This window comes from Sciurus carolinensis, chromosome 7, assembly GCF_902686445.1.
Source record: "Sciurus carolinensis chromosome 7, mSciCar1.2, whole genome shotgun sequence".
Taxonomy (NCBI): Eukaryota; Metazoa; Chordata; class Mammalia; order Rodentia; family Sciuridae; genus Sciurus; species Sciurus carolinensis.
In genome coordinates, this window is record NC_062219.1 from 149972222 (window position 1) to 149997976 (window position 25755).

The window sequence follows — 25755 nt, forward strand, 5'->3', positions numbered from 1 at the left end:
GCGGTGTTCCAGCCAGGGTGGAATGGCACGGAGAGAGGCGCCCCTGGCCCTGGGCATCACCCCCAGGGGTGGAGAGAGGGCTGCACAAGTGCCGCGGCGAACAGCGCAGGGTGGCCGGTCACCCAGGCTGTGCTCCTGACTGTCCATCACAGTGACCACGACCGAGAGAACCTCCTCAGCAAGAGAAGGATGACCTGGCTCGGCGCTGTGAAGCCTTCAGGCCGCGGTGCACTGTGCCCATGGCAAGGAGCGCGTTATGGCCGCAGCAAGCCGGGGAGGAAGCGGCCCGCCGGGTGGTGACCGGGAAGAAGGAGCAGGAGACCTGTGTCCCACAGTCTCCCGCGAACTAAAACCTCCGTCAGGCTCCACCCCTAAAGGGGCCACCCCTCCCAATGGCACCAAGCTGGGGACAAGCCCCACACATGGGCGTTTGGGGACATTCCAGGTCCAACTACAGCAAAGGCCCCGATGAGCTGTGACCCAGGCAGAGACACCAAGGCACCAGGGCAGTAGGACCCGACGTGAGTGCAGGTGGCATCCCGGGGTTAGAGGGCTCACCAAAGAAGCCCAGGGCCAAGAGCGTGGGCAGGAGAGACCCGGGACCCAGCTCCGGTGGGCAGGGTCTGAGGGCACAGGTCCAAGGCCTCGGCTTCTCCTGCGAGCAAGGTGGCCCCGAGGGTTTTGAGCAGAGGCGTCAGAGGCGCTGACTCACAACTTAGCAGATCGCACTGGCCACTTGTGGAGAGCAGACCTGCTGAGGGCACTGGGCAGGGCTAGGGCCAGGGCCCGGTGGAGGCCGCTGACACCACCCGGAGGAGGGTGGAGCTCATGTCACAGACGATGAGAAGCAACGGACAGGCGAGCCTGTGAAGGTGGACCTGGGACTGACCGTGGGGGAGAAGCCCCGGGCGGGTGATCTGCTGAGATGGCGGCTGTGGAGGGTTCACACACCACCACAGGAACAGTTTGCCAAAGCCGGCCCAGCCACGCCCTCCATGGGAACACAGACTCCGCCAAGCATGTCCTGCAGAAACCCATGCTGAAGCTGGTCCCCAGTAAAGTGGTAGGACCTTTCAGAGGTAGTGAGGTCCCAGCCACTGATACAAAAGCAGGCATAAAGCTGGCCCCACACCTCCCCTTGACTTCTCTGGCACACATGCCTCCTCTTTGCACATATTTGCTTCCCCTGTTCCTTCTATGCCATGTTGTGATGCAGCATAAGGCCCTCCACCAGAAGCCAAAAAGATGCTAGCCCCATGATCCTGAATTTCCTTGCCTGTGAACCGAAGTAAACCTTCTTTCTTCATAAAGTACCTAGCCTTCAGTATTTTGTTATAGCAACACAAAACAGACTGAGATAGATTCTGTTCAACTCTATGTTCTGAACTTCTGGGAAAGATTCAAGAATATAAAAGATGTTCAATCAATGTAAGTTGAATTGAATTGAATTGAGGAAGTAGTAAAAGGCTTTACAGAGAAATTTTTGAGCGGTGATTTAAAGGGTAAGAAGGGTCTTCGTGATGACAAATGGCCCTTGGGTTAGATTTATCCATCACCCTGAAACCTCTCCCCATCCCTAGAACAAATGACCTTTACTTAGCAGAATCTTGGAAATGGGGAGGAGGATTTAAGACCCAGGTCACAAGTTCTGAGATCCTTACGTCAGTAAGGTGTTAAGAGATAGGTGTGAAGAGAACATGGGGGAATATATATTTTCCTTCAGGATTAGATAGAAGATCACCAACAAAAGCCAAAAGCATAAACCACAGAGGAAAAAGTTGATTACATCTCTTGATTATGTTAAACAGAGTGACAGGATGCAGAAAGGGAAGATATTTAGACTGCAACTTGAAAAGGGTTATTCAAAGATTATTTATAAATGAAGAAGAAAAAAAAAAGCCTCATAGAAAATGGACAAAGTATAAGCTGTCATTACCCAAAAGTAATTATAAATGATAAATAAACATGACAAGATGCTCAATTCCTAGCAATCAGCAGAAGCAAACTAAACTAATATGTGATTGTCACTTCCTACCTGTCCACAGGTATTAGGTTGATGGCACCGTGCACTGGCGAGGAAGCCAGCAGCAGGAAGTTATTCTTTGTTACCGATGACCTGTTCCAAGCACCCTGGAGCCCAATTTTGCAGTTTCTGAAAAGTTGACACTCCATCCCTGTGACCCAACAATCTTACTCTTAGCTGTGTTACCTAGAGAAATTTTAGAAATGTTGCACATAGAGGCAACATCAAAATCATTTTAACAGCATGAATAAAAATTAATTTGTGGTACCCTAATTATCCATGAACAGTTCAAAGTATAAATCAATTATAGTTTCTGCTTACAGCAAGACAACTGTCTAGATAGTCTAGTCATTTCACTGAAAAATTCCCAGGTCCTGGATTAATCACAAAACAAAGCAAACCAAAAGCTTTTAAAATGTATAGGTAGATTGTGAAAAGTAAAATAAGTACCCAGGGGACTCTCCATTCCCTATGGTAGAAAATAAAAGGAAAACGAATTTAAAACAAGAGCAGTATGTGAATACAGAAGCTGGCACTTGCCTGGGGCGGATGCTAATTCCAGAAATGTAACGCTTTCAAAATGGATGGCCAGCTGTGGGCAGGACAAGAGGCTAGGCCCAGTCCCTCAAAGGGTCATCAGAGGTTTCTGAGCCTGACATGCCCACGTGCTCATAAATCTAAGTCCTTCCAAGGGCCTTGCTCTTTGAGAAAGTCAACTAGAAGAGAAGCTTCCTGGCCATATAGAAAAGAAGCAAGCAAGACAGCAATCTCTGCCAAAGAATCTGGGCAGGGGAGTTCCTCACGACAACTTGTATCACTAAGTTTGTACACAGGTGGACGTGAGCTTTGTATCACTAAGTTTATATACAGGTGGATGTGAGCTTTGAAATTAAAAGTCTGTGGCAATGGCTTAATCCCCAGATTTGAAAATTAAATTAAAATAGTCCCCAATTATTAGTACCACCCAGGGCCAAAACCAAACACGTGAAAATCCTCTCTGGAGGAGAACATTCTCATCTCAGTCCTCCCGGATTCCCACAGATTAAGTTCTTCCAAATATGAGTTCACAATCAATAGTACGAAACTCCTGGGGGAGGAAACCCCATAAATAGGGTCCCAGAAACAACACAAAAAGGAGTTAGGGTTCCTGATGACTTCAGGACCTGGAATAATAAGAAATTGTACTGTCAGACCATAAGATAGCTGCATAAAATGTTTAAAGGGATAAAAGTTGGAATTTGAAAATGTGGAAGGAGGAAGCACCATTTAATATGACTTAGACAGATCTGAAAAAGAACCTAAGAGAAATTCTAGAAAAGATGTTGACTGTTGAAAGAAGAAACTGAATAGACATATAAAAAGCAGTAATGATGGTTGAAAAGAGAATCAGTGAATTGGTAGACAGGTATGAAGAAATTTCCCATAATTTGGCCCAAAGTAAAAGCAAATGGAAAATGTGAAAGAAAGGTTCAGAGACGGGCTGTTCACAGTAAGAGAAACTAGAATACATGCAATAAAGGTTCTGAAGAAGAGAGTAGAAATTATAGAGATTTCTCTTGAAGAAATATTAACTAAGAATTCCTTAGAATAAATAAAAAGTTTAAATTCTTCAATTTGGGAAAAATAAAAATACATGTATACCTGAAAACAATGTAGTAAAAATTCAGAACACCAAAAATAGAGAAGTTATCTGGAAAAAAGCATTCATATTGCTGTAAGGAATGTAAAATGGTACAGTCATTTTAGAAAACAGTTCTGCCATTAATGGTAAAGTTAATGTTCATTTACCAGAAGGCCTGGTAGCCTCACTGCTAGATATCTACTCAATTGGAATTAAAACTGGGGTTGGGAGTGTAGCTTAGTTATAGAGACCATACTTAGCATGGGTTTAGCATGGGTTTAATCTTCTGCAAAAGACAAAGAAAGACAAAGGAAAGGAAAAAAGGAAGGAAGAAATGACGATTTAAGACATACATTCATAAAATACTTCTAAATATTTTAAGAATTTTATTCACAATCACCAAAAACTAGACACACACTAAATGTCTTTCAGCTGAAACAGATAAACATCTTGTTTATCCTATCCATACAATTAGATAGGATTTGTCAATAATTAGAAGCAAACTACAGATACACACAACTATGAGGGATGAATCTCAAAACATGATACTAAACAAAAGATGCCCAACTCAAGGGTTTCACAAAGTTAAATTCCATCTAAATGATATTTATGAAAAAATAAAATTATAGAGACAAAACAGTGTTTTCAGGGTCTGATAATGGTGGTGGGGGGAGGAAATTGACTGCAAGTAGGTAATTTTGTGGTGACAAAAATATCCTATATCTTAATTTGGGTAGTGGCTAAAAATTGAATATGTTTGTAAAAATTCACAGAACTGTACATTTAACACCAGTGAATTCTACTGAATGTATGTTATATGTTGATGACCTAAGTTTATTTTTCTAGGTTTAAAAAAGGGGAAAAGCATCCAGAGATATATGACAGCTCATCATAAAAAAATTAAGATCACCTTTCAGCAAGCATTAAAAGGGGCCTGAAAGCCCAAGATCTGCAGACCTGTCCCCCAACCCCAGCAAAATTGGTGGAAATTGTTCAAAAGAAAAAAATGATAATTTTCTCTGGAAATGGACCCAAGAATATGGGGCAAATAAAGAAAATTTTACTGAGGAAAATCAACTGAAACTCACTAAGCAAGAATGTGGCATTTGAGCAGAGACTCCCTTTCCACTCCAACTCAGCAAACTGAGAACTTTACTGTAGATGGGTTCAGACCACAGGACTCCCTCTGCCCCAGGTCCCTGTCAGAGGCCTGTCTGCCCACAAGAAGGGGGTCATCACCTCTTCTCATGCTGCCCCACTACTCTGCCTGAGAAGTGAGAGTTCCCTTCTCCCACCCAATCTCCACCTGTGGGATGGGGGCTCTACCTGGGGTGTGGCATTGCTGAGGGTAGTGGGCCTGGTTTCCTTGCCCCAGGTCATGAAGCAGTGGGACTCCTCCCTATCAAGAACTCAGATCCCAAGTAGGTGTGTCTCTCACAGAGAAGCATGCCATTTTTTCAAACCCCATTCAGAGAGTCAGGCTCAGAGATTTACCTGGGGAGAGAAGCAGGAAAATATATAGAGAAATAGAGATAGAGATACATTATCTCCTATTATCTTCCCAAAGGAACAGACTTTATTTACAACAGAATGTAGAGAAGTTCAAGTCTAAAGATGCTCAAAACAGTTGGCGGTTCTACTGAAATGTAATTGGAAGGAAGTGGTTAGATTCATTGGACGTGCAGCCTGAATGACAGTTCCATGTCTTTTCCTGGGAGAATTGGAAAGACAGCTGGGAGAAGCCTGCTCAGATTCAGAACAAATCCCCAAAACTGACCTCAGAAACTTTTCTTTAAAAAAAAATAAAACTGGATTTGATTTCTGTAGTCTATGGAGCAGGATATGACCCAGGACATTGTGGAAAATAAAAAAAAAAAAAACAGACAGAAAAGAGAATTTAACAGCCAGTGGTCATTAAGGGAAGAGACAATCCAAATAGGCTCCAAACCATCATCACTTCAGTGACTGTGTGCATAATCAAAGCTGAGTCCCCCCAGGGGAAAGCACCACAGTCTTAACACTGGGGGACAGGGCAACCAATTGCTCCAAAATAATCCAGTTAATCACTAACCAAATAAATATTCAAATAATAACAAGCCCCAGAGTATGGGAGGGGATCAGTACTAAGAATATAAAAATAACATCTAAAAAAGCCCAGTTCCAACAAAAAACTACATGACATACAGAGACATATCAAAGGATGATGTATATACTGTAAACTAGAGGCCAACAGAACTTCATGGGGGAAGAGCATCCAGATGTAAAATTTAGCAAAACCTTCAATGTAGCCATTATATATTGTTTGAAGCACTAAAGAAAACCATGACTAAAAAATAAAATATGGTGAAAACATTGTAACAAAGAACCAAATGAAAATTCTAGAGTTGAAAACTACAATAACTGAAATGGAAAATTCAGCAGATGTGCTCAATAGAAACTTGAACTGGTTAAAAAAAAAAAGGAATTAGCAAACTTAAAGAAAGATGAACCTAGGTTATGCAATCCTAAGGGCAGAGATTTTAAAACTCAATAAAATGAGCCCTCTGCTTTCTGATTGCCACATCCTGAGCTGCTGTCCTCCTCCACACCCTTCCACCATGATGTTCTGCCTCACCTCAGGTCCACAGCCATGGAGTCAGCCATCTATGGACTGAGACCTATGAAACTGTTCAAATAACATTCTGATTTGTACTGTGAATAACCATGTGATTGAACTCAGAACACAGCGAGGCATTAGCCAGTTTGACCCCTTAGAGAAGAATGAGATACCACTTGCAAAATGCAGGATCCACCCCAATGCTGCAGCTCTGGAGAGCCCTGTTATAGGACTGTCACTAGCCCCAAACAGTATCAAAATGCCCCCATGACCTTATTTAGAGCCCAGCAGAAAAACCAGAGTGCTTCTCTGAGAAGCCCTCTTCTAGAGAGAACCCCTTAGTAATAAAAAAGAAAGAAACTAAGGCCAAAAAGCCACCATCACCTCCAACTGCGTGCCCTACTGCTGACTCCTGTTCTTCAGAGGTGATGAGCATCAAAACTAATGTCAAAGAGAACACCATTTGCATACCAAACTATGCAGAAATAAAATCCTAGCCAAGCTCTGTGACATTTTACACACTCATTCTCTTGCAGAAGTTACACAGTGGCTGCTTCATGCAAATACAAAAGATAAAGAATGGGTCTCAGTTTTGAGTCATTCTGAGCTGGCTGAGATAAACCTGCTGACTCCCCCAGAAGAAACACCTCAGTGGAACCAGCAGCAGAGACTGGGAAGCCACTCACGTAAAATCATCCCCAAATTCACCTGCAAAGTCAAAAGTGCTAGGAAAATATCTACCAACCAAGGGGCTGAGCACAAGCCCTCATTGTTTATAAGAAGACGCAAGATGAAAACAACTTTGCAGAACATTTCAGCAAACCAAAGTGTCCTCTCATGCCAACAGTCAGGACAGTGGGTCAGCAGAACTAATGTCAGCAAGGAGAAGACAGGAAAATATAATTTGTTCTCAAAGACTATGTTATCCTTTAACAGACCAAAGGTAGGAGCTATAGACTGGGCTAATTCTTTCATAAGTTGGAGCTTCACAATGTTACAACGTCAAATGATTATTTTTTTAATCAAGTAGTCCTCTTAATGGTGGCATATGTAAATCTCAAAACACCTGTATAAAAGGCAACAAATATTAATGAAAACAATTTTAAAAATCAATAAAAGTCAATAGAGCAGCATTATTTTCTTTAGTGTCCAGATAAATGCAGGCCACCATTGAATGCACAAACACAAGCTCAGTGGGAATACTAGATGTAGGGCACAGAAAGGAATTTTTAAAAATAGTATGAAGAAATGATGACTGAAAATTTCCCAACTTAGCTGAAAAACAATAATCTACATATCCATCTAGGAAGTTCAGTGAACTCCAGCTAAGACTGATGAACAGAGATGCACAAACAGACACATCATGGTAAAGTTACTGAACACCAAAGACAAGGAGAAATCTTGACAGTAACAAGAGAAAACTTCATCAATTATAAAGGAACAGCAGTAAGATTAACATCTGACTTCTCAGGAGGAACAGCAGAGGCCACAAAGCAGTGGATGACATATTCAAAGTATATAAAGGGTAAAAGCCCTCAATCAGAGCCCTAGCTCCTGGCACTGGGGTTGCAGAGACTAGTTTAGCAGGTGTGAGTCCCTGTGTCTCACCTCCAGGACAGAGGAAAACATTTTTTTTTAAAGAAAGGAAGGAAGGGAAAGAATCATCTATCTAGTGAAGTTATCTTTCCATAATGAAAGCAAAATAAAAACATCCACAGATGAACAAATTTTAAGAATATTTGACAGCAGAATGCCTCACAAGAAATACTAAAGGAATTCTTCAGGATAAAAGCAAGTGATTCCAGATGATAATTGGAATTCATTTGGAAAACAAAGGGCACCAGTAAAGCCATTATGCAATGATAAAAAAACAGGGTCATGCATATTTTTCTTCCCCAACCCCCCAAATTGCTTTATAAAGCAATAACACAAGGCAGCATACAGAATATATTGTTGAGACTGTAACGTGTAAAAGAAACACATTACCAATAACAGCACAAAAGAGGTGGGTGGGAACAAAGCTGTACCAGGATAAGGAAGCAGTTCCAGATGATAGCTCAACTTCACAAGAACAAACGAGACACATCAGAAATGAAAATATGATCAAGAGATTACCATGAACGAATGACAGCCAAACTTACTATAACAAAAGCTATAGACACATGTTTGCCATGACTTCTTTCCTCAGGTGTCTTAAAATACAAGCATTACATAAAAGAAGAATTACAACGATGCACCGTTGGGTTTGTAACATTTATAAATGTAGTATTTATTTATTTATTTTTATTTTTATTTTTATAGACTGCATTTTGATTCATTGTACACAAATGGGGTACAAATTTTCGTTTCCATGGTTGTGCACGATGTAGATTCACACCACTCGTGTAATCATACATGTACATAGGGTAATGATGTCTGTCTCATTCCACCATCTTTCATACCCCTGCCCCCTCCATTTCCCTCTATACAATCCAAAGTTCCTCTATTCTTCTCTTATTCCCCCATCCCCTACCCCCACCCCCATTATGTATCATTATCCACTTATCAGAGAAAACATTCAGCCTTTGTTTTGGGGGGATTAGCTTATTTCATTTAGCATGATATTCTCCAGTTCCATCCATTTACCTGCAAATGCCATAATTTTATTCTTCTTTATGGCTGAATAATATTCCATTGTGTATATATACCACAGTTTCTTTATCCATTCATCTGTTGGACGTCTAGGTTGGTTCCACAATCTAGCTATTGTGAACTGAGCTGCTATGAACATTGATGTGGCTGCGTCACTGTAGTATGCTGATTTTAAGTCCTTTGGGTATAAACCAAGGAGTGTGGTAGCTGGGTCAAATGGTGGGCCCATGCCAGGTTTTCTGAGGAATCTCCATATTGCTTATTTAAAACAATGATACCATGAAAGAGGAAAAGGGAAAGCATAAGATAAATAGGAATAATGTTTCTACATCACACTAGAATTAAATTCATATGTATATGAAAACGGATTCTGGTAAGGTAAAAATATAGATGATAAGCCCTAGAGGAACTCCCAAAGATGTAAGAACAACTGGACAAGAGACAAGTAAGTGGAGAAAAGTGGAGGGGATCCCAAGGAGGGAGGGTGATCTTTTCAACAAACAGCGCTGAGGCAACGGGACTCCACATGCCAAAAAAAACAAAAACGAATTGAGACACAGACTTTATAACTTTCACAAAAATTAACTTAAAATGGATCTTAGACCTAACTGTAAATGCAAAACTATAACCCTGTACAACTAATTAGAAAAAAATTTAAAAATTAAAAAAAAAAAAAAAACTCCTTGGAGGAAACACTTGGTAATGACAAAAGGATGTGCCAGGAAAGAAAATAAATAAGAAGCTGAGTCAGAGAAGAAGTCAAAAGTTAGAAACGCTTGAAAGTGAATGAAGAGGGAGACACGGTGTGCAGAGTCTACCTTGGGTGCTGCTGAAACCACGCATCGGAGGAAAGCTATCATGACAGACGCGTGTAAGAAAGACAAAGACCTTCCACCTAAGACTCGGGATAGAAGAGCAAAGTAAACCTACGTTAACAGGAGGAAGGGAGTAACAAGGAGTAGAGAGAAGTTATGAACGGTGAATATAAAAACAACAGAGAAAAATCAATGAAACCAAAAACTGTTTCCTCAAAAATATCAGTAAATGAACAAATCCAAAGCTACATTGAAAAAGAAAATAGAGAATTACACTACTAGAAATCAAACACATTACAGGTACAGAAAACTAAATCATACTATCTCCCGAGTATGGATACAAAACTCTTCAACAAAATGCTCGCAAAGCAAGTTCAGCATCATAGAACAGGGATGGCACCCCACAGCCAGGTGGGGCAACCCAGGACGCCAAATGGGTTTAACATCCAAAAATCAGTTAATAAGAAACACAAGTCAATAGAAGAAAAAGCAAAACCCACAAGGTCATCTCAACAGATGCAGAGAAGGTGTTTGCAAATCCAACACAGTTCCATGATTAAAAACAACAAACTAGGAATAGAAGGAAATGTACTGAACCAGATAAAAGGCGTCTACAAAATCTCACAGCTAACATTACATTTGATGATGAAAGACCAGTGCTTTCCTCCTAAGGCCAAGCAGAGGAAAGGATGTCTGGTCTCACCACTTCTATTCAACATGGAACCACCATGCAATGAAGCAAGAAAATAAATTCAGATCAGAAAGGAAGAAGTAAAACCACCTCTGTTCACAGATGACATGATCTTGTATATAGTAAAATCATGATGATTCCACTAAAAACATTACAACTAAACAATGAATTTAGCAAATACAGGATATAAGATCAATATACAAAGATCAATTGTATTTCTACAGACTTGCAATAAACAGCCTAAAACGGTAATTAAGATTTCCATTTACGATAGCATGAAAAAAGAATAAAACATTAGGAAAAATTTTAATAGATGAGGTGCAAAATACAGACTCTGAAACTACAAAACAGTGCTGAAAAAAATGAAAGAAGATGGAAATAAATGCAACTTGTGGTGATCATGATTGGAAGACTTAACAGATAAGATGGTAATACTCCTCAAGTTGATCTATAAATTCTCTGCAATTTCCATCAGAATCCCAGCCAATTTCTTTACTGAAATTGACAAACTGATTCCAAAATTCATATGGAATTACAAATAACCCAGAATAGTCAAATGATTTTGAAAAAGAACAAAGTTGGCTCACTCAAATTTCCTAATTTCAAAACGTACTACGCCATAATTAAGACAGTGTGGTCCTGGCATAAGAACAGACAGCCGGCTCCATGGAATGTATTTGGAGATCCAGAAATAAAACCAGGTGTCTAACACCAAATGATTTTTGCAAAGGATGCCAAGATCATTCAATGGAGTCTTTTCAACAGATGACTCAGCCACCACTGGGTGGCCACAGGCAAAAGCACAGCAGGGAACCCTTATCTCACACCGTACACCAAAGTCAACTCACAGCGAATACTGGGTGTGACTGTCCTAAGACTTCTGTAGCTGAGAAAACCAAAGGGCAAGCCAGGCACAGTAATCCCAGCGGCCTAGGAGGCTGAGGCAGGAGGATCACCAGCTGAAAGCCAAGCTCAGCAATTTAGCAAGGCCCTAAACAACTTAGTGAGACTTTGTCTCAAGATGAAATATTAAGAGAGTTGAGGAGGTTGCTCAGTGGTTAAGTACCCCTGGGTTCAATCCGTGATAGCAAAAAAAAAAAAAAAAAAAAAGGAAAAAGAAAGAAAAAAAAATCCAAAAGGGTGAGTCTTGGCCTTAGATTTGGCAATGGATTCTTACAAGCACCGAAAGCCTAGGCACCAAGGAAAAGATAGATAAATTGCAGTTCTAAATATTAAGAATTTTGCTTCAAAGAACACAAGTGAGAAACTGAAAAGATAACCCACAGAATGGAAGAAAACATTTGAAAATCCTGCATCTGTCTTTTTACCTTTGAATTGTATTATTCAAAATTGTATTATTCAAAAATAAAAAGGCAAATGACCCAACTCAAAATGTGAACAAAGGATCAAAATAGGTCTTCCTCCGGGAGGATACCACTGGGCACTGAGCACAGAAGAAGAGGCTCAAGGTCTTAGCCATCAAGGAACGCAAGTCAAGACCAGGGCAGATTCCACCCTCCACCCGTCATAAGGCTAGAATCCAAAAGCAGAGAACTGACAGGGCTGGTGAGCCTGTGTAGGAACCCGGACCTGCACGCTGCTGGCAGGAAAGGAGAGTGGGGAGCCGCTGTGGAAATCAGCCCGGCAGCTCCCCCAGTGAGTAAACAGAGCGCAGTCGTGTGACCCCGCGATTCCACTCCTAGGCATAAATCCAAGAGGGTGAAAACATGCACACAAACCTGCACACACAGATGTTGACAGCAGCTGTATTCTCAACAGCCAAGAGGTGGAAACAGCCCAGACGTCCACCAACCGATGCAGAGAGATATGCTACACCCTGCCTCTGGGATATTATTTGGTCATAAAAAGAAATGAAGTTCCCAAATGCACTGCAGCTCCGACAAAGCATCAGACTAAGTTAGAGTAGCCCAGCATGGAAGGCCATGTGCTGTATCACTCCAGTTATAAGAAATATCTAGAAGAGGCAAATCCACAGATGCACAGTAGATCAGCCTTTGCCAAAGGCTGGGGAAAAGAAGAATGGGCAGTGTATTCACTTCCCAGGGCTGCCAGGAAAACACTAGAACAAGATGGCTTAACTCGATGGAACTCTTCCGTCTTCTGGTACCGGAGGTTGCAAGTTTAAAACCTAAGGAATCTGCCCGGCCACCCTCTCCCTGGGAGCTCCAGGGAAGTCTTCCCTGCCTCTTCCCGGCTGTGATTTGCCCCTGGCAATCCTTGGCATCCCTTGGCTTGTCACCACATCCGTCCCTCCTGCCTCTCTCTTCTCTGGGGGTCCTCTCCTCTTCTTATAAGGACAGTAGTCATTGGGTTAGGGACCCATGAAAATCCAGCACGACTTCACCTTAACCAGCTACAGGTGCAAAGGCCTTATTTCCAAATACAGTCAGATTCTGCATGTAAGTTGGTGGAGCGTGATCAGAGTTAGGACAAGGGAATACCTGGGAGTTCTGAAGTCCAGACAGAAGATACTGATCCATGTTGAACTTTGTAAGTTAAACATGCATGAAAATATCTCAAAAGTAATCATAAAAAAAAAAAAGTACAACTTCCTCACTCATTGAGCCAAATCCTAGTAGGGGGCGGGGGAGAAAGGGAAGCTCAATTGATCCAAGACAATGCTGGAAAAGAGGAAAACACAGATATAGTGGGGAAAGTAGAAAGAAAAATATTGAGAAAGCAGAAAATGCATCAGAAATATATTTAAGTAGCAGAAACCTTCCATTTAAAATCGAGTTCCATCATATTAGATTTAAAGCAAATCCAGCTAACTGCTTCTTAAAGATCCTGTGTTTAAAACATAAGAACACAGAGAATCACAAGCTCTGAACCCAAACCTGGAGCCAAAGGCGTTTCAAAGCTGATGAGTTTCACTGAAGGGTCAATGCAGGCACGTGTGGTCGCTGAGGTCACACCCAGTGTGGGCCCCAGGCAGCATCCCGTGATTGCTCGGTGATGGTCACATTAAGTAGAGTAACTGAAGATTATGGCCTCAACCAGCATAGATCAGGGAGTGCTGCCAAAAAAGTATAAAATAACTTTCTGTTTTCAGAATGCTCTGGTTTTCAGAATTGCAGGTAGGGAGTGGTAGACCTGAACCAGGCAGATATCAACTAAAAGAGAGGGGACGTACCTGCGGGGACATCAGGCAAAACAGGGTCTCCGGCAAGCTTCGTGATTGGGGCCACCAAATGATGACTTCTCAGAAAAAAATTTCGACTAACCCGAAAGATACAATTCCCAGTTTACACCCTCCAAGCATCTAAAGGCGAATTGGCAGCACAGCGAGCGAGGTTTGGTGTCCCCGTGGAGCGAGCTTCGGCTCCTCAGGTCTCGGCTGCTGGGCATTTCGGTGCAGGTCTGGTCTTCCCGACCACATCGTCGTCCCACGCACCGAGTGGGCGGAGCAGCGGGCCGACAGGGCGTCACCCCACGCCCTAAGTGACAGGCTGGGGGCAAGGCCCTCCTCACTCCGTACCTCCTCTGTGCGACAAAGTAGGGATTGTATCTCCCTGTTGCAAAGAGAGATCAAGTGTGCCCAAAGCCACACTGCTCACTGCCAGAGGTTAGATTCAAACTCAGTTCTGTTTGACTCCAAAGAGCCAAGATCTATCACTAAGCACAAGACACTGTCCCCTGATGAGTGAAATTAAAATGGCAGCCATTATGCAGGATGAACTGAAGTCATGACTATATATATATATATACACTGTTGGTTAGTTTCCAGGGGTTATATCATCAAGGGTCTGTGCATGGGGGACACCTTTCAAGAACTTACCGAGTATCCTCTTCCATCACCCCACACCATATCTTTTTCTTCCCTGTTGTAAGACAGCTTGTAAATGAAATGAACCCACAATCCCAAAAACCTTTTGATATTTCTCAGCCTTAAGCACATATTATATTTTTACCAAAAAAAAAAAAAAAAAAAAAAAAGTAGTTGTTTGGGGAGGGAATAAAGTTAGAATTTTAAACGTGAAAACTTTTTAAACCTACTTGATTTTTTTCTACTCTCATCTACTAATTATCCTCCACAAACTGGGAAAAGAATAAGAATTATAACTAAAATTGGTCACAGTAGCAGCAGTTGGCATAAAAATATACAAAGAATAAAGCCTAGAAATAACAGCAACATATTTTCCCTTGTGTTTAAAGAACATCAGAGACTCCTGAAGACCAGAACGCTGAGACAAAGCCCTCTGTCTCACAAAGCACCCTGGAGCAAGATGGAGACCTGCAGAGTCCCCACTCACCACCAGAGGGCGGCCATCAAAAGCGAGAGAAAGGTCACCCTGCCCCACGCACCGACCATGCCTAGACCGGAAGAGCAAATCCAGGCCCCAGGGTTGGGAGTATTTTTGTAATCAGGATTGCTGCCAGCGTAGGAAAACAGGGATCTAAATTCAGATCCCCCCAAACTACTTTTGTGTTGTTAATCCCCTTTGGTAAGTGAATTCTTAGAGATTTATATAAAGAATAACAAATTGTCCAATCTACGCAGGTACACAGAAAGCAAATTAATGACTTGGGAAAGCAATTCCAGTAAGCCCCAGTGTTAAGTGGGTTTTATTTTAGGTAGACTTTACACCCTCCTTCCCCCCAGAAAAGAGAATACAAGGGATTCAAAGTGCATGCACCTTTGTAAAAGATGTGATTTTAAATGTTGGATTCCTTGTGCGCTATTGAGAAGTGAAGGAACTGAGGTCAAGTCCGCTTTTATTTTGTCTCCCAGGTGTGTGAGCACAGCAGTTCTCTTCCAACCTCCCCCCCCCCCCCCCCGTCCCTCCCTGTGGTCAGTTTCCCTGGGTCACATGGCTTCCATGGCAGGTCCACCCAGGAAATATAACCCATCAACTAGAAATCCCCTGGGCCTCCAACTACCAAGCAAGCCCAAGCGGGTGGCACAAGTTCCCAGGCCCTGGGGGCGTTCTGATCGTTAGCTCCACTTCTTCCTGCCTCTGTGGGTCCATTGCAATCTGGCTTCATCTGCACCCCTCTTTCCTTCTCTGTAAAATGGGATCAATGATAATAGCCATGAGTCAACTGCAAGGATTCAGTGAGAGAGGATGTGAAGCACATGGCCAGGAGTGTGGTCTGAGCACTCACTCAGGAGTGTCAATCATGGTAACAGTGCCTGGCATCTACATCCAACTGCAATTCCAGATGCTGGGATGCGTGGGTGACCAGAAGAGCTAAGATCTAGCAGGGGAGGCAGACAGTGAATGACAGGCCTTCCAAGTGAGGAGGAGCCGGAGTCCAGAAGTGGAGAAGGTGTGAGTGCCCCACCGCTGTGGGCAGGAATTCCAGGCAGAGGGAGCAGCCAGGACCGAGCTCCACAGCAGGAGTTTCCTGGCCTGAGGAACAGCCGAGGAGCCCAGAGCCATCTCCCAGCCAGATGGTCCCTTGACCCACCAAACCACACTGGGCCCTGGACAAGCAGGGTTCCCCCTGCTGGCAGATCTGAGAAGCCTGTCCTCTTGGTTAAGGGTAAATTCTTGCAAGATGGTAACTTCAAATGAGCTGTTCCGATCCTTCTCTGCTTCATTCCTTCTGTGGGTCTTTGTTTTCTCTTTGCAGGGCTGGGGTTGAACCCAGGTCCTCCCGCACAGCAGGACAAGCGCTCTGCGCCTGAGCTGCCCCCACCCGTTTCAGTGTCTTGGGATTTACCCTCTTCTTTCCATCTCCACTGCAAAGACACTGACAGATTGGGAGCCAGCCTGGAGACTGAGCAATGTATGGTGCCCGTCTTTATAAGTAGCCCAACCTTCAGGAAAGCTGCGGATTCCTCTCAGTTAGGTGCCCTGAGCATGTGCCTAGTCTGCCCACCAGGCGTCCGAAGCCGCCACCCCCTGTCCGCATTCTTATCACCCTCCTCGCTTCTAGGTGAATTTGATGGGGTCTTAAGTAGTCCCCCTTCAAGGCCTCCAGCCTAGTCTAAACAACACAGAACCTTCTGACATTCTGTGGCTCCAGAAATGCTTAGCATGAGAGATAATAAATGTAAACACTCAACACTTGTTGGATTGATTTGAAAAGAAACTTGAAAGTAAAAGTGAAACCCATGTGGTGTCAGGTCCTCTCAGCTGAGGACCTACTGATTTTTTTTAATCAACAGCACAACTTACACAAAGACGTACTCCATTGTGCATAAATTTCTGGATTTTGACAAACGCGTGTGATCATGCAACTACAATCCTCACCGAGAGACAGAGCAGCCCTGTCACTCTAAACCACCCCGCTCCTTTGTAACCGGCCCCTCCTCCTGTCCCCCGCTCCGGCTGATCTGCTTTCTATTACTGCAGATTGTGCCTTTCTGTACGTCATCATGGAATGGTCCAGTGCATTTTGAGTCTGGCTTCTTTCATTTAGCATAATACAGCTGAAAAATGGCCCATGTTGCTGCAGCTATCAATGGCTTATTCTTTTTGCCAAGTAGCATTCCACTCTATGGATAGGTTTCACTTCACTTTTTCATTCACCAGGAAAACTTTTGGGTTGTTTCCAGTTTGGGGCAATCATGTATAAAGCTGCTCTAATCATTCATGTCCAGGTTGTTATATGAACATATGTTTTCATTTTCATAGACATGAAATTGTTGGATCGTGTGGTGTGCTTAACTTTTTAAGAAAACGCCAAGCTGTTTTCCAAAATGGCTATAACCATCCTACATTTCCACTAGCAATCTCACCAGTTCCAGTGGTTACACATCTTCACCAGTACTAGCTATTATCAGTTTTTAAATATTTTTTCTTTTTTTAACCCATTCTGATAAGTAGATTTTTATCATGTTTTTAATTTGCACTTGCCTAATGACAATTCTGGGCATCTTTTCATGTGATCACTTAGAATCCATAAGGTGTTTTTGATGAAGTGTCTATTCGAATCTTTAGCCACTTTTAATTGGATTAATTTCTTATTATTGAATTTTGAGAATTCTTTCTATATTCTGGATACATGTCCTTTATCAAATGCATGTTTTGGAAATATTTTCTCCTACTTAGAGACTTTCCATGTTGTTCTTCTCAAGTCTTTTGGTCACAGCAACAAAAAAAACTGATTAAAATTTCAAAATCTACATATGATAGAAGCCATGTTGGTGTGCAGTCCTATGCATCTTAATGCATGCCTATGACCCTTAACACACACACAAGATTCTTATGCAGAATTCCTTGTTCCAAAATCCTAAAGAAACTCTCAGATTTCCCTATTGGTCAGACCCTCTCCTGACCCATTTCCAGTATCCCAATAGATGAAATCATGTAAAAATGTTTTGAGATCAACTTCTTTCACATAACATAATTCCCAGCAGAGTTATTGCATGGACACACCGTAGCTTATTTACCCATTTGCTCTCTGAAGAATGCTTGTTTCCAGTTCTTGGTAATCAGGATCTTTGAAAAATAAATGCAATCTTCATGATGAGTAAATGCAAAACCTATAAATGCAATCTTCATGATGAGTAAATGCAAAACCTTAGACACTGTTGAAGACAGTAGGTTCATGCAACACTGTTAAGTCTGAGAAAGTAAAGAAGGGTTATTGGGAGCGTGAAAAGAAAGGCCATATAAGTCAGCTCGACTGGGACAATACCCTCACAGGAAATGAGACCAACCGAAAATCAGCATGAAGAACATGATGAGCCCAAAGGCAACCCAGGCAGATTCTGGGCCTTGGTTTGCAGTTGAACTCAGGAAATAGAGAACTGTTGCTAACATTATGAACCCACAACCACTTTAGCTATTCTATTTACTTTTTGTAATTTCTCCTTCCAACTTCTCAAAAGCATTATAGTGAAAAACTATTTGCACCATAACAACTAAAAAAAACTAAATCAGAAAAAAAAGTTCCGAAGTCATATTGAGAAAGATGCCATGAAAAAAATCAGGGCAAAGCCTGAGATGATGGGCTTGTTGTGTCTCTGGGTTTCCTATGGGCCATGATAAAACAGTGATCATTTTTATTCTTTAGATCATCAGATGAAAGAACATTAATTTTTCAGAAGACAAGTTTCTCCTATCACTTAATCCCCAGATAAATTTGTCATGTAATTTCTTAGGTAAGAGATCCATAGGAAATATTGTTAGAGTTTGGATATGAGGTGACCCCCGGGACCTCACAGGTAAGACAATGCAAGAATTTTCTAAGCAAATGATTACATCATGAAAGTTGTGACCTAATCATTGCATTAATCAGCTGATATGGATTAACTGGATGGTGACTGTTGGCAGGTGTGGCTGGAGCAGGTAGGTCACTGGGGATGTGCCTTTGGGTTTGTATTTTGTCCCTGGTGAGGGAAATCTCTCTCCTTCCTTGTTGCCAGGTCCTGAGCTGCTTTCCTCCACCAGGCCCTTCCGCCATGATGTTCTGCTTCACCTCAAGCCCAAAGCTATGGAGTCAGTCATCTATGAACTGAGACTTCAGAAACTGTGAGCATGAAATAGAATTTGCCTCTTCCAGGTTGTTCTTCTCAGGTCTTTGGGTCACAGCAATGAAAAAGGTGACTAGGACAAATATCAAATAGCATCCTAAGAAAATCCCTGCCTTTTGCAAGAGATGCAAAAAATTTCTCCATATGAAAAATTATTGTATTCACCTTCAATGTAATCTAGTGGCAGATAGCATGCAGAAATTGGGTGCATACCCACTCAATTTCCCAAGTATGGTCAGTGGTATCACTTGGATCAAAATCACCGGGAGCGACTTGATAAACAAACCATTTTGCTATCCCAGAACAAAACTGAATCAAAATTGGGTGTTGGGGGGAGCGGTGTTCACAGCCCTGGAATCTAGTACACAGAGGTTTGAGAACCACCGCTACAGGAAAGTAGGGCTGCTTTTAGGTCATGCAATAATGCAGAAACAGAAGTGGAAAGATTTAGGAAAATGAATAATTAACATGTCCTTGAAGCCACCTCTCTAGATATTAATTGCTTCTGTTGTGTGTTTGGCAGCCCATTAACTGCTGAGTCCTTTGGTAAGTACCTGGGGTGCAAACCTTCAGTGTTATTGACTGAACCTTGATGATTTAAATACTTTGAAGTGTGTATGTCTACAAGAGAAGCTGTACTGTTGCTCATCTCTAAAAATAATTCCCATAGCAAATTAATAAGGAAAATAAGAGAATTCTAACCTTCTCATGTCTATTTGCACAAACTGCTTTAAGTATGTTAGCACACTGGGTGTTAGTGTCTACACCGCCCACGGCAAATGAGACATAAACACAGACCAGGAGACCCTTGACAGGAAAGCACCTAGCCTGCAGTCTTGGTTTATGTATGTTCCAGAAAGTAATACTCTGCAGTTCTTTAAAAATACCCTCTGGTGTAGATTGAGCTTCCCCTGTTTGTCGAGGTTATGAAAGCGTTTCTGTGGATGTTTCTTGAATCTCCTTATTGCACCAAGAGATTGCTAGAGGATTTGACAATTTTCTCCTTAAAAGCAGGATAAATAGATGAGGTTAACTGGTGGGAAATAAGTGGAAGTTTCAAGTCAAGAAAACGTACTGCATGTAAGCTTAGCTCAGTTGCATGCTCGAAGATCTTAAATGCACTTCCTTCTTGGGAGAAGATGTGGGCCCGTATAGCAAGCTCCACGGTCATTATCTGCCTCTGGCAGCAAACAGCATTTGTTAAGCCCCCGTGGGGATGTGCAAAAAGCTATCTATGTTACGAAGCATCTTAGAAGAGATTATATTTTAGAGAGGGAAATAACACCACATTAACATTGAGAGACACACTGAAATACCTTGCGTTTCCAAAACCCAGTAAAAATAGGGAGAAGACTTCCACTCAACATATCACAATACTGAACTTTAAATCCATAAAATTAAAGACATCATTTTGCCTATCAGAATGTGCAAGGAAAATTATCAACCACCTCCTCTGTTTGCTTTCGGAGAGTTAGAAAAACAAAATATGTGAACACTGTATTTAACTTACTGATAGAACTGGCTCACATCTCCAACCTGGGCCTTTTTGTCTTGTGGGCTAACATATGCTGGGTACAGATTTCCCATCCTTATTTCCCCACTCCCACCTTCAGATTTCAAAGCCTGTATTCCCCAGGGGGATTTCACGATCTGTATCCTCATTTCCACACTGTGCTGTATGACATATACATAAAAATACGTACATCATGATTTTTGTCCCTTAAGAACTTTGGTTTGGCTGGACACCCTAACACTTGATTTCTTTTCAATCATGCCGTTGACAATAGCTGGAAGTTCTCTTAGAGTCCCCCCATTTTTAAACATTAAATATTTTAGACTCATTCCAAGCCATTTCCTTTTCTAGTCCTTGACTCTTTCTTGAAATGACCCCTTTTAGTTCAGCCAAATGTAAACAAAACTGAATTTTAGCTCGGCTCTTATAAGAGCTGTGTTTAGACTGTGATTTGCTTCGGACCAGTGCTTTTCAAAGGGGAAATTGTGATCTCTGGGGAATCCTTGAAGGTGAAAGATGCCAAGGATGGGAAGCCGGGATTTAAAAATACATATTTGCTCATCATAACTTACGTTGGAATCAGAAATGACATTTAGATGGAAGTGAAATGCATCTAAGCACAGTAGGACACTTACATAATTCAGACATGCAAAATCCTCCTGTAATTCATTAAAATAACTATTCAAGCCTGCCATCTTATTTCAAAATGGATTTTTATTGCATGGTTCCATTTATAAGCAATGTCCAGAATAGACAAATCTATAGGTACAGAGAGTGGGCTGGTGATTCCTGGGGCTGGTGGTGAGGCTGGATGAACTGCTGTTAATGGGCAGGGGGTTCTCTGGGGAGATGAAAATGGTCTAAAATCAGAAAGTGGCAATCACTGCGTAACAACAGGCATAGCATCATCCATGTATAAAGAGTGAACTTCACAGTGTGTGCATTATCATCAATAAAGCCAATTGTATTTTTTTAAATGGGCTTGCATAATTCCTCAGCCAATAGGAAAATGATATTGCAATAGAAAATGAGCAGAGGACAGGCATTGGAAGTCACAAAAGCAGCAGCAAATGAAGCAAAGGAGGGTGAAAACAGACACAGCATCAGCAGTGGGAGGGGAAATGCAAACAAACCCATTATATGGGGAAAATTATAACAATTCCAATGATAGCAGGATGTGAGGAGGAGACTCTCGTATGTAGCTGGTGGAAATGGAAATTGATATGGCAGCTTTGGAGAACAACTTGGCAACTCCCCTAAACAGTACAGATTCATTCCCTATGGCCCAGCAATCCCATTTCCCAGCACACTCTCCCACATGCAGGTGACCATAGATGCACAGGAACATCCCTGGACACTATTTGTAACAGAGAAAAATGGAAACTACCCATATATCTGACAAAAAAGATGGAGAATTAAACTTTAGTACATATACACAGTGGAATATTATATAGCACCAAAATAAATGAATCAGATCCACATGCAAAAATAATGTACATACAGAACATATGTCACATGGCTTTTCTAACGGGAGAAAAGGGTCCCCTGTGCACAGAGTGAGATTTGGCTCACCTGCTAGAGCGGGGTCACGGTGTGACTTCAATTTAGCAGCCAATGCAAAAATGAAAATGTGATTAATTGCAGAATAAATGTGATTCAAAAACATACAACTGTTTCTGGCACTAAGATCTGAGAGATTTTTCCTACCAGGCTTTTATAGAGATTTCACCGTGGAAAGTAGGTAAGAACCAACATCCTCAACATCATTCTCTCCTCCCTGAGACGGATTCTCATTTCTGCAAAGAGGCACCCAAGGGCTACCTTCTCCAAGCATCTGACTTTACCTGAGGATGCCTTTTGGAGAACAAGAGTTGGAAACTGGGGTGCTCGCGGTATTTTGTCTGCCCTCGGTGAGATGCACACTCCTTAGGGTAGTGCCGGCACACGGAAATTTCTGTAATGCTTAAGCTGTTCTGCATCTGCACTGCCCAGCATGATTGGCAGTCCGTAGCCACAGGCGGCAACCTGCAGAGCGCTTGAAATGTGGCCAGTGAGATGGCAGAACCGAACTTACATGGTACTTGTTTGTGGGATTTCCATCTGATGGGCACAGGTGGCTCGCGGCAACCCCGTGGTACAGGGTGGCTCTGGCAGGCCTTGGGTTCGGCTGCTCTCAGTGGCCCGGATTCAGGTTTTCCTCTGTGGCCCGGAACACATTTGTATCTGTAACTCATATTTAAAGTGCAGGGTCTGGAGGGAAGGATACGTTCTTCACGCGTCTCTGCTCATTCACTGGACAGACACTTCCACCTGAGAGGTCTGAGGACCCTGCCAGGCACAGCGCTTAACACCCCAGGGAAACGTGGGCCCGTCCACAGTAGCACTGCAGGGGTGAGGGAGAGCCAGGCGGGGACGGTGGCCCCAGCAGGCCTCAGCCGAGCTCGGCTGGCTGGGACAGAGCCCTCTTGGAGAATGAAGGTCAAGGGCAAATCAGCTGGGCTAGGGGCGGGGGTGGTTCTCAGAGGAGGAAACGCATGTTCTAGTGTAGGAATTTCAAGGAATTTATTGCAATGTAGAGGATGGGCACAGGGAGACAGTGACCGGTTCGTAAAGGTGAGACTGGGGCAGGGTTTTCTTTTCCTTTTCCTTTTCTCTTTTTGCTGATGGAATAAGTGCAGGGGTTCAGAGAGTGCAGGGGTGCAGTGGTGTTCTGATACTTGCACACATGGCGTTATGATCAGATCAGGGTATTTGCTTATCTATCATTACAAACATTTATCATTTCTCAGTGGTGAGAATGTTCAAAATCCTCTCTTCCGGTTACTTTGAAGAACATGATATCGTTCACTATAATCACCCTTCTATGTAACAGGAGACCTTACTCCTATGGAGATGTGACTCAGTACCCCTTAACCAATCTTTTACTGACCTACTTCACTGCCACTTTCCCCACCTCTGGTGACCACCAATCCTCTCTCCACTCTTAAATCCTGAGCTCTTTGTCTTTCTGGGCTTGACTTCTTTCACGTAGCCTAAGATCTTCTACACCCATCCATGTGGCCACAAATGACAGGATCTCAATCTTTTACATTGCAGAATAGTATTCCACTGTGCCTAGCGTCAGGCTTTCTTGACCTGTTCACCCACTGATACAGGTTGTGTGCAGTTCTTGGCTCTTGTGAATAGGGCTGCCATCAACGTGGCCGTGAAGAGACCTCTTCAACATACTGATTACATTTCCCATGGGTACGTGCCCAGTAGTGGGATTTCTTCATCCCATGGTAGTTCTAATTTAATTTTTTTGAGGAACGTCTACAGTTTTTCATAGTGACAACTAATTTAAATTCCCACCAACAGTGCATAAGAATTTGCAATTCCCCACCTCCTCCCGGCATCTCTTTTTTTCTTTAGATGATAACCATTCCGGCTGGAATGCGGTGATATCGCATGTGGCTTTGATTGGCATTTCCCTGATGCTCAGTGCTGCTGGGTGTGTGTCCATATGGCGTTGGCTGTTTTCTAGGCCTTCTCTCCTATTTTCAGGTCTTCTGCCCTATGTTGCCCAGGCCAGCCGCAAATTTCTGGACTCAAGCTATCTTCCTAACTAAGCCTCCCTCACTGCTGGGACTACAGATGTGTGCCACCACATCAGGGTGTCTTTGCCCATTTTAAAACCGGATTACTCGTCATATATTCTGGATATTAACATTTTTCAGACGCATAGTTTGTGAATATTTTCCAGAGACTGTCTCTTTACTCTGTCGAATGTTTCCTGGACTGTGCAGGCGCTTTTTAGTTTGATGCAAAATCATTTGTCTGCTTTGGCTTTTGTTGTCTGAAATGCAGTATGTTTGAACCTTATTAAGCTGATTTTCGACTTTGTCCTGAGGGCAACAGGAAGCCACTGAAAAATTTTAAGCAAAGAAGTAGACTCCTGTTATCTCTTCTTTCAAAATAAATCCACCAGAATTACATATGATCCAGCAATCTGGGTTTATATTCCAGAGAATTGAAAGCAGGGTTTCAAAGAGATACTTGTAATATCATAGCAGCATTATTAACAATAGACAAAAAAAAAAAAAAATAGAAACAAGCCAAATGTCCATCAATGGATGAAGGAACAAACTAATGTGATAATATACATCCAATGGATATTATTCAGCCTCAAGATGCAATGAAATTCCAACACATGCCCAAACGTGGGTGAGCCTCGAGAAATGTTAATATCCAGAATATATGACAAGTAATCCGGTTTTAAAATGGCCCCCTGGAATGAGCCAGTCACAAAGGGACAGATGCCAAGTGGCTCCATATATATGAGGCACCGAAAGTCATCATATTTATAGACAGAAAGTAGAAGACTTGGTTCTAGGGCCTGAGGGGAGGGACAAATGGGAGTTTCTGTTTGATGGCATAGAACTTCAGTTTAGAAAGGTGAGAAAGTTCTAGAAATAGGTGGCGGTGATCTGAAAGTACTCAATGCTGCTGACCTGTACAAGAGGTTAAGATGTCAATCTTACGTTATCTGCATTTCCCGTGATAAGAAATACAATGAAATCAGTCCCTTGTCATCTCTTGCTGGAACTGCGCATCAACCTCCTGACCCATCTCCCTGCTGCTGCCCTTGGTGCCTTGCAGTTTATTTCCCACAAGGAAGAGAGAGTGATCATTGGGAAACACGAGTCAGGTCTCCTCTCTGCCTGGCAGAAAGGCTTTCAGGGACTGCCAAGACCTTGCCTGGTGGTCCGGCCCTCGCTGCCTCCCGCCGCCCCTGGTTCTCTCTCTGTCTCCCTCCACTCCAGCTCCCCTGGCCTCTGTGAACACAGAAAGCAAGCTCCCATGGGGCCTTTTGCCCTGGAACATTCTTCCTCGGACGTTCCTTTAGTTGCTTCGTCCCTTCATCCTGCCCAAACATCACCCCTCTAGCCTCTTCCCCCACCACCTGCCTGAAGACCTCCCTTCCTCCTCTTTCTTCCTGGCACGTTTCCCTAGCTACCATTTTATTATGACCCACTTTTTCTTTATTTGTGGCCTGTATCTCCTACAGTGTAAGCCCCGGTGAAGGCAAGGACTGTGTTCTGACACTACTGAATCCCCAGGAACCTCGACGGTGCCGGGCATGTAGGAAACATTCCACCAATGAATTCCATTTAATGAATGGAAGAATAATTAAATTTGCATCTCAGAAGGATCATGAGAATGGATTAGAGTAGGAACCCAGAATAGGAGACACCAGGTAAGTGACTTCTGTCCTAATCACACAAGAGTTGGAACAGCCAGGCTGCTGGCAATGGGTGCCAGAGATCCAGAGACATTTAGAAGAGATAATTGAGAGGCTGGATGGAGGGTCTGTTCATTAAGTTAGAAAATCCAGGAGCAGGAGAAGCAAGTTTGCAGAAGGTGGACTGAATTTTAA

At 42.7% G+C, this 25755-nt stretch overlaps 1 pseudogene; it reads left to right on the forward strand.

The window, feature by feature from the left end:
* Positions 1-256: 256 nt before the first annotated feature.
* Positions 257-25755, forward strand: part of LOC124989468 (uncharacterized protein C4orf17 homolog) — a 30529-nt pseudogene continuing 5030 nt past the window's right edge.